This window comes from Podarcis tiliguerta (assembly GCF_965153285.1).
Source record: "Podarcis tiliguerta genome assembly, chromosome: 4".
Taxonomy (NCBI): Eukaryota; Metazoa; Chordata; class Lepidosauria; order Squamata; family Lacertidae; genus Podarcis; species Podarcis tiliguerta.
In genome coordinates, this window is record NC_139537.1 from 92279631 (window position 1) to 92290354 (window position 10724).

Sequence of the window (10724 nt, forward strand, 5' to 3'; positions counted from 1 at the left end):
GAGTGACATTCTTTACTATGCTCTGCTTGTTCAGAATGCAGCTAGCTCTCGTCTGTCCTAGAAAGGAGCACATTTGCCCTATATTTTTGGTGAGTGGAATTCAAAGTAGATCATTTTGGTAATGCTTTTGTAAGGCATCATATTTCCAAGAAGCACAAAAGGTTGAACTAAAATATCAGCAGTGCACAAAGGGTAATAAAACAGTCCACATACTGATATCAGCCAAGCCTTGATTTAAAAAGAAATGATGCGCATCAAATCCACTATTTCTAGATGGTTACCTTTTGGGGAGCTTCTGCTGCACTGCGCAATGGTACAGTTAGCTTGGACCTGACAGTACAGTTTCGACAGTGGTAGTGCTAATGTTAACACAATTGTTCCAGCCAACTGACATTGATTAGCAGTTGCATTGTAGTCATGCCAGTATGGATGAAATACCTCATTGTGTAAGATAGCAATGAGTATTGGGTGGTTTTTGTTTCGAAGCCATGCGGGCACTCAGGTGCCAAACACTAGAGGCTGGCACACATTGTGAGAACGATGTATTCCATGGCTAGGGCTGTGGAGATTGACAAATGCTGCTAATTGTACACAGCCGTCAGCTGGTCTTGCTACTGATAACTGGCCCATTCATTCTACAATATAGGCCCATTTCCACTGCAGTTTTGGCCCAAGTCCTTTTGGAGGCCTCTGGTAGCATTCCACCCATTTAGCAATATATGTGTGTGTTTTGCAAATGAGAGGAACTATATAGGGTCCTGCAGACTACGAATTCTTGTCTCCTCTCATCCTCCCCCTGCCCATGAGGTTTAACATTTTTATAAAGTCTCCAAGAATGCTTTTTCAATAAAAAAATTAAATGGTACACGTTAGTTTACAGCAATTTTTTTTTAAAAAAAGCATAATGAAACCACATATTACTGTTAAACTGTTTTCTTCAATGAAAAATGTCAAAATAAAATCTCAATAACTGTTTGATTTTCTACAGATTTGTAAATCAAGGGATTATTGACATTTGATTTTAATATTTCCTCATGTATTCCAGAAAATAAAATTTTAAACCCCCCCTTTCAAGCTTCATAGTGCATCAACCAATCCAGCAAATGACCTATTTGTTGCCTTCTAATTGATGCACCTGTAAATATTGCACAGGCATCTACAGAAAACTCAATGGATTGCCTGCTTATAGGACTTCTTTTCTGATCTGATAGAGTTGTGCCAATCACAATCGGTAAGTTGCAATGTGTTAAGCTGAATTACTGGTTTGGTATTTTACATCATGATACTCACATGGTGATTGCTGCTTTGGGGCATCACAATGGTCCTATTCAAATAATTATGTTGCATTCTCCACTGAGTTGGCTGGATGACTTCTAAGGTCCCTTATAATTTCATGATTTTAAGATTCCTTAGTGATCATTGTTACTGAAAACCCATTTCTCTTATCAGGACTGAATTTTTATCTGTTTGCAAATTATTTTGCATCTGTTTTTATAGTGTTGCAAACTTTACCATTATAAAAATTAAACAATGGTTTATGCATTTAGTTGGCTGGGGTGTGTTTACAGATACCCCTAAATTTATAATCTGCTGGTCATCAAAACATAGGAAACCAAAGGCTGGGTTGAAATCTTCCCTTCCCAGTTGTTGAATATATTCTTATGAAAGCAGCCAAGTTTCTGCTGTTTGGGGAACAAGATAAATTTCTGTATTTTTTAGGGTGTTGCCACTGACCTTACTGGTTGTCACTGTGAAGTGTGGGTAACAGGAAGTCATGGAGAAAGCCGCATGCGACTTCCTACTGCCAAACGTGGAATGGCTTGGGAGCGGCATTCTGCAATGTGGCATTGGTGACCCTGTGAAAAAAGCAATGAGCCAGGAATGCCAAAACCCCTCCTGAAAAATTTAAAGACATTTATTTCCTTCCCCTCATGATTTTGCAGGGGGAGTTCATCCATCCACCTTAACAAATAGTCAAAAAAGAAATTTGGGGGATAGTTCTAATAAAAACTTCAAATGTCAGGCAGTCATCACTGCTTTTACCTTGCACTCAGGAGTCGATACTTCTTCTAAGCCTGCTGCCAAATATGTGTTATCTAAAATATGCTTTATTCAATTCAAGGTCTTGTTTTATTCATATGCAAATGTGTTCACATTTAATTCGATTAAAAGTCACGACCAACTAATTCATTATCTCTTTAATTGGGTGACAGCCCCACTCTGAAGGTAAATTACCATTGAGACTGTCAGAGAAGTACTTTCTCTTGGAGATGGAAATGCAAAACCCTGGATGGCAACTTTCCAGTTAGGAGAAGGTAAACTAAAACAAGATGTGACAGTTCTGCGTTTTAGGGAGGATGTGTCTTGGAGGGGCTGGTGGTTGGTTTGGTTTTTTTGCATTGATGCTTTCACAACAATAACATCCTTAACATTCAGTTTGTGTATTCAGTATGGCGTTTCATTCCTATCTCGGTTCTGAACAGATCCCTTGAATACTGTGCTTGCATCATCTGCTTTGTGGAGGTCACCCAGTAATAATGTGTTGATTTGGATCCAAACAATTGTGTGTAGGATTCTGTTTCTATGCTAGGATTTTTATTAGATTTTCCATTCCTTTAAGCCAGCTACCTAAGTGGTCCTAAAACAAAAGTAAATAACTAGATTGCAAGTAAAAAGAAAATACTGGACCCAAGCTTTTCAGCAATACTAGGCTGATATAACTGATGAACGGTCAATCTCTAAGCTACTAGAACAGGATCCCTGCGTATCTGTGTTGTACTTTCCTTGAGAGCCTCAAGGAAATCTAATCCAAGAAATAAAACAGAACATGATAAATGGATATATTATCAATACTTCATAAAATTAGAATATTCGAAGAGAGCATAAATCAACTTTAATGCGGAGATAGCATCGTCTAACAATAAAATTGTAACATTAAAAAATCTAATGTCTTGCAAAGGGATCCACGGGTAGCATTTTAGTTTCCCAGCCACTCAGTAGGAAACTGGTTTTGACTGTTTCGTTGTTGTGCATGGAAATCAAATCTTCAAGGAATCTGGAAGTCAAATCTTGGAAATCAAATCTTCAAGGAATCTGGAAGGTTTGATGTATCGGTGTTGGAATTTCTGAGCTGCGTTGGTCTTTCAAGCACAGGGCTGGCCCAAGGGCAAAATGGTGCCCTCTCTCCATTTTGCATATAGAAGTCACACAAAAACTAGTGACAGGATAGAAACCTCTTATGGAAGTAGATTTTAGTTGGCCTTTTCTGAACCCAGGTACCCAAAGACACTCAAGTTATTTCAGCACCTGGGCCAGAAAATCCCCTCAAGTACTCCTCCCCTCCGGAAATAAGAATAATAATCAATTGAACGATTTTGCTGCTCTTTCATGATGACCAAAATCAGCTGCCTGAACCAGTTGCCTAATGCTGGGCTGACCTTGCCAAGGTTATCCCTTGACATTATGCATTTTGATGACTGAGGCTGCAGGGAGAGGGTGAGGGCTTAGTTGACATGCCACAACCTTGTGGATCACAGTACCTGGAACCACCTAAGTGCTATTAACTCATTCTCCCGTCCTCGAAATGTCCATTGGGTGAGTGGGAGAGTTGGCCCCTTATCCCCCACCATTTTGTAAGACTTCTGCCTGTTGGCGGTTGAACTTCTGCAGCACGAAGCCTCTTCTCCTTGCATTCGTTTTGCATGCATGATCTACAACTCTGGAAAATCAAGGTTCTAAATGGTGCAGACTGTCTCCTGGCGTCCGGCAGGTTCCCTGCTGCAGGCATTCAGCACCCAGCACATGGGTGGGTGCAGAAGCAACAGCAACAGGGATGTGCAGCCAGATTCATCCCCAATAGTAATCGGATGGAGGAGAGTAGAAGGTGGAGAAGAATAAACAAGGTTCCTGGAAATGTAATTGAGGTGCATTGGGTTGGGCTCTGCTTTGATTTTCACGCTTTGGGTTATTGAGGTCAACCGTAGAAGCTACCAGCAGCCACAAGTCTCGATTTGTTCGTAGAAGCTTTAACATATGCGTCCTCAAAAGTAATATTTAATGTTATTTTACAGGCACACGGGCCTATGCTGGTGCTGTTTAGCCAGTTACGCAAGTAGAAAGACATTGTGTAGCAATGATGTTCCCGAAACCTGTTTTGTCAAGGTGGAGCACTTGTAAGGTGTCAGCTGGGAAATCAAAGTCTTAACTTGCAAACTCTGTCCCAAAGCCAAAACACAGGCCGTTTCTAGCATATCTCTTTACATGGAAAGGATATTTGTGCTTAAATTAGTCTGGTAAAACTAAAATTGTGACGCCAAATAATCAGGCAACATGATTTAGAAGAGTTCCCCCCTCCCCTTCTCTCACACAGGAAAGATGCCTCTTCTAAGACAGGATCTGGGAATTTTTTTTGCATAAAAACATTTTTTAAAAGTAAAACATTTAATGTTTTTAAAGACGTTTTAAAAAAGTATAATATGCCTTTTATTTTTTTTTTTTTAATATATATTTATTGAAGTTTTCAAATAAAGCATATATTAGATAAGCACAACTTATCATTGTCCCTTTAACATCTCTCAATTATTACATGGGACTCCCCCACACCTCCCGCATACACTTACATCATTATTAAATTTATTTCAAACAAATTATCATTTAACTCATCTTAATTAATAATCTTAATTTGGTTTGACATATAATTCAGCCTTAAATCTAATTTAATGGTAGACAATTATCTGCACTGGCATCCAATTCAACACTCAGCCAAATTACAATATTTTTGTAAATAAATCTTAAATTCCCTCCAGTCTTCTTCCATCCTTTCTTCTCCCTGGTCTCGAATTCTGCCGGTCATCTCGGCTAATTGCATATAGTCCATCAGTTGCATCTGCCATTCTTCCACAGTGGGTAGCTCCTGAGTTTTCCAATTCTTGGCAATTAATATTCTTGCTGCTGTTGTTGCGTACATAAAGAATGTTCTGTCCTTTTTTAACACACTCTGGCCTACAATACCCAGGAGAAAGGCCTCTGGTTTCTTAGTAAAGGTGTATTTAAACACCTTTTTTAATTCATTATATATCTTCTCCCAAAAGGCCTTCACTCTAGGGCAGGTCCACCAGAGGTGAAAAAATGTTCCTTCATTTTCCTTACATTTCCAACATTTGCTATCAGACGAATGGTATATTTTAGCCAGTTTAACAGGGGTCATGTACCATCTATACATCATTTTCATCACATTTTCCTTCAACGCATTACATGCAGTGAAGTTCAGCCCAGAGGTCCACAACCTTTCCCAATCTTCAAACATAATATTATACCCAATGTCCTGCGCCCATTTTATCATTGTTGATTTTACCATTTCGTCATGTGTGTTCCATTTCAGCAGCAAGTTATACATTCTTGAAAGTACCTTAGTCTTAGGTTCTAACAGTTCAGTTTCTAACTTTGACTTTTCCACTTGGAATCCTAGCTTTTTGTCATTTTTAAACACTTCTTTAATCTGAGCATATTGTAACCAGTCTCGCACTTTGTCTCTCATCTTTTCTAAACTCTGCAATTTCCAGTTGTCACCATCCTTTTCTATTATCTCCCAATATTTTGGCCAGTTGGCCTCCATATTGGCTCTTTTCCGAGCCTTAGCCTCCAGGGGTGACAGCCACCTCGGAGTTTTATTCTCCAGTAAGTCTTTATATTTTGTCCAGACATTAAAAACTGATTTTCTGACAATATGGTTCTTGAAGGCCTTATTTATCTTAGCTTTATCATACCATAAATATGCATGCCATCCAAACGCGTTATTAAAACCTTCCAAATCCAAGACATCCGTATCTTCAAGAAGTAACCAATCTTTTAACCAGCAGAAAGCTGCAGCTTCATAATACAACTTTAAATCTGGCAGGGCAAAGCCCCCTCTTTCTTTCGCATCTGTTAATATTTTAAATTTGATTCTGGGCTTTTTGCCCTGCCAGACAAATTTAGAAATATCTTTCTGCCACTTCCGGAAGCACTCTGTCTTGTCTACAATCTGCAGTGTCTGAAACAAAAATAACATTTTTGGCAATACATTCATCTTGATGGCAGCTATTCGGCCCAACAAAGAAAGTTTTAGTCTTGACCAACTATCCAAGTCTCTCTTAATCTCTGACCAACATTTTTCATAATTATCTTTAAATAAACTCAGATTTTTTGCTGTTATGTTTACCCCTAGGTATTTAACTTTTTTAACCACATTTAGTTCTGTCTCTTTCTGAAGCTGTTCCAACTCAGTATCTGTCAAGTTTTTCCCCAAAACTTTAGTTTTTTGCTTGTTTAACTTAAATCCTGCCACTCGACCAAAGTTTTGAATCAGTTGTAGTACTCTTTTCAAACTAGACTCCGGCTCCTGTAATGTCAGAACTAGGTCATCTGCAAAAGCTTTAAGTTTATATTGTTTCGCTCCGACCTGAATCCCTTCCACCAACCTGTCCCCCCTAATCATATTCAGGAGCACTTCCAGAACCGAAATAAACAGTAATGGGGAAATCGGGCAGCCTTGTCGTGTACCTTTTTCAATTTTAAACTCTTCTGTAACCACATTGTTAACTATCAGTTTAGCCTTTTGTTCTGAATATATTGCCTCAATCCCGTTCTCAAACCCCCGTCCCACTCCCATTTCTTTTAAATTCCCCTTCATAAATTTCCAAGATATGTTGTCGAAGGCTTTCTCCGCGTCTATAAAAATTAAAACTGCTTTAGTGTTTATGTTTGTTTGTAAAAGTTCCAATATGTCTATGATGTTCCTTGTGTTAGTAAACATATGTCTGCCCGGGAGAAAGCCTGCCTGGTCTTTATGGATTATCTCACTTAAAACTTTCTTAAATCTTCGTGCCAAAACATCTGCAAATATTTTGTAATCCACATTTAAAAGGGAGATGGGACGGTAGTTCTTGAGTTGTGTCTTTTCAGTTTCTGACTTTGGAATCAATGTGATAAATGCTTCTTTCCACGATTCAGGCGCCTTCTTCCCCTCCATTATTTCATTACTGACCTCCAACAAAGGTTGTATCAAATAATCCTTCAATGTCTTATAGTAGTTAGAGGTCAGTCCATCTGGCCCTGGTGATTTGCCCTGTTTCAGACTCTGGATGGCCTGTTCAATCTCTTGTCGTGTTATTTTGCCATTCAAAATTGTTCTATTTTCTTCTGACAGCTTTGCTAATCCATTTCTCTCCAAAAATTGTGTAATCTCTATTTCATCTTGTGGCCCTTGAGTGTATAGCTTTTTAAAATACCTCTGGAAGCACTTTCTAATCTCTCCCGGGTTCTGAATGTTCCTTCCTTCAACCTCTAAGTTTGTTACTGTATTTAATCTTTGTCTCCTTTTCAGCTGCCAGGCTAGCAGTTTCCCACATTTATTTGCCGATTCAAAAGTTTTTTGTTTCATTGTTTTAATCTTCCATTCTATTTCCTGATTTATCAGTTTGGAATATTGTGCCTGATAAAGTTTAATTTCTCTCAGAATCGGTTGGGACTTCGGGTTAGATCTTAACTTCTTCTCCAACTCTTTGATACTTTCCAGAATTTTATCTTTCTTTTCATTTTGCAGTCTTTTCTTTAAAGAATTCTGTTGAATCAAGAACCCTCTCATCACAGCTTTACTTGCATCCCAGATAGTTCTTTTTTCCACCGTAGTGTTCAAGTTAATCTCAAAATAGTCCTTTAAAGTTTTTTGGGCCTTCTTTACAATTCTTTGGTCTCTAAACAGGCCATCATTCATCTTCCATCTAAAGGAGCCGGTTGGGATCAATGTCATATCCATTCTCAAGGCGTTATGGTCGGAGCATGTTTTAGGGCAGATTTTCACCTTCCTCACCTTAGGTGCCAGACTTCTAGTTATCCATATTTGGTCGATTCGTGTCCAAGTCAGTTGAGCTTCAGAAAAGAATGTTCCTTCTCTTCCTTAAAAGTATAATATGCCTTTTAATTTTATGCAAATTTATCCACTGATTAATTCCAATTCATGTGATTAAGATTTCTTAAATACAGTATCTGATACCATGGCGGCATGTAACCTGGATCAAAGAAACTCGTTCTCTGTTCAGCTTGACCATAACAAATCATACACAAATCATGAAGAGGCAAAGAAAACTGTCTGACAACCCAGTCCTAGTGCTTGATGAGTTTTTAACCGCTGCACCCAAAACAGGGTGTGTTGTAACAACAAAAGCTTCATTTTAATCCAGGCAAATTAGCCAGGCATTCTTCTTTCAACTCATCTTAAAGAGCCTTACAACACCGATTAACTGAGGTCCTCTGGTTCATTTATTAGCTACTGTCAGTTCTTGATCTGATTAATGATTGGGGAACATGTGGTACCTTCGATGCTGTTGAACCCCAGTTCCCATCAGTTCCAGCTCACATGGTCAGAGATGGTAGGGGGCTCTAGCAAGAGCTAGAGAGCTCAGGTTTCTCATCCACTTCTTAGTATCTCCTTTAAGAGAGTGGTCCATTGAACAGCAGATGACATGGTGGGGTTCAACCACTCACCCATCTTCGCACCAGCTAAGCCACTACTGCATACTGGGACACAGGAAGAAATGACAAAGAGGCCGCAAGGTTGGTGCAGCACAAACATGCCAGCAGGAAAGCCAGATTAGCTCCACCAGCACATTTGCACTGTGCTGACCTCATGGCCCCCTCCCCTCCCTCCCTCTCTGTCCTGTTATGAAGCTGCGACTCAGCTGGCAGGAGATCGTTTTGGATCCTGCGCTTCGTAGCTTCTGCAGAAAAACATGCAGTGTTGATGAGACTACCCAAAGGAGTTATTTTAAAAATATTTTAGGACCTTGCAAACAGAGGGTAATTAGTATGTTGTCAACATTTTTCATTAAAAAAATTAATGCACAAACTGAAGACTATTCTTTGTACATCTTGAAAGTATTGAACTTGTATGACAAGTCCTTTGAACGAGCACTTCTGCAAAAACCTAACTCTTAAAGCAACTAAAAGACAAATTGTTTTCCTTGAAGAAGTCATATTTGATGCATCTTTTTGAGCGTCATCTTGTTTTGTCTTGTATTATCTAATTGCAAGAATGTTTTCAGATGGATTAATTAATTACATGGCACTGTACCCCTTGACCCTTGTAAAAATGTCCCAAACTTCTTTTTTTGTTTCTTCAGCTTTGCCTAATTTCTGATAATTAAGAATAATTAACAATCTGTCTTTTTTGCTAACTACTAGGATCCTGGATGTTCTGAGCATGTTCGCTAACAATTAATTAAGTACAGTGGAAGCTCGGGTTAAGAACTTAATTTGTTTTGGAGGTCTGTTCTTAACCTGAAACTGTTCTTAACCTGAAGCACCACTTTAGCTAATGGGGCCTCCTGCTGCCGACACACGATTTCTGTTCTCATCCTGAAGCAAAGTTCTTAACCCGAGGTACTATTTCTGGGTTAGCGGAATAGAAAGTTTAGTTGCATGGTCTTTCTAAAAGAAACAGCATGCTCCTCTTTTTATCGACCTACATGGCGTGCATAAGCCGCTGCAAATCATTCTGGGGTGAGCAAAGCTTGTGGCGTTAGCCTTTGCACGGCTGCAGCCTCAGGTAGTTAAATCTTTTCCACTGGTGGCTCTACCTCCTCTCCATCTCCGTGGTGTGAACCGTAGCAATCACGTTAGATAATCATAATTGGATTTCAACATTGCGCATCCTGTGTGCCTTGTCATTCAGAGCAAGATAAATATATCAACTGAGGGAGGAAATGATTTTCAATAGTCACACCCCGATAATCATTTCATTCACTGAAACCTATTATTACTATTAAATAGTAGTGGTTATCTTTTCAGGCTATGGCCTGTGAAGACCAGCTTGTGCCAAGTAGATCCAGTTCCACTATTCATGGGGAGCACTCAGTGGAGACTAATGGGGCACTGCACCACTAAGTCTGCCCCCAACTTGCCTGCCTACCTCTTAACAACTTGTCTAGGGAGGTGGCACTGCTTTTCAACAGCAGCATCCTCTGTCTCAGTATTGCTCTCATAGAAGACTTTGGATTTGATATCCCACTTTATCACTACCCAAAGGAGTCTCAAAGTGGCTAACAATCTCCTTTCCCCTTCTCCCCCACAACAAACACTCTGTGAGGCTGAGAGACTTCAGAGAAGTGTGACTAGCCCAAGGTCACCCAGCAGCTGCATGTGGAGGAGCGGGGAATCGAACCCAGTTCACCAGATTACGAGTCTACCGCTCTTAACCACTACACCATAGTGGTAGAACTCAGCAGGAAGGAGGATGGGGACAAAACTAGAATTAGAAGTGAGACACTGCCTGTCATGGGTTCTGGCTCCACCTTCTGCTGGTTTCCCTACCTTCTGCTCTAACCAGCATTCTAAACGCCCATTGCTCCAGGCGCATTTTGCGACAGGGAATTTCATTAGCTCGAGTAGTTTCTGAGCTCAGTCCTGCACCTAAGATTTCAGATTAAAACTGCAAGGTGGAAGAAAATGAGAACCTTTTTCTGCCTCCCCACTTCCAGCTACTCTCTGAAGACTGGAGATGAGACCCTCTTAAGAATATTAGGGGAGTGGGCAGGGGAAGGACAAGACCATGTGGAAAATGAACATAATATTTTAGCTGCAGTTCATTCATTTCCAGCTTTATATCCTTGTTGTAATAATGTGCATCCAGACATTCTGTTGTTGCGTCCATAACGATGATTTAATGTGCCAGTTAGCTCCTAGCTTTC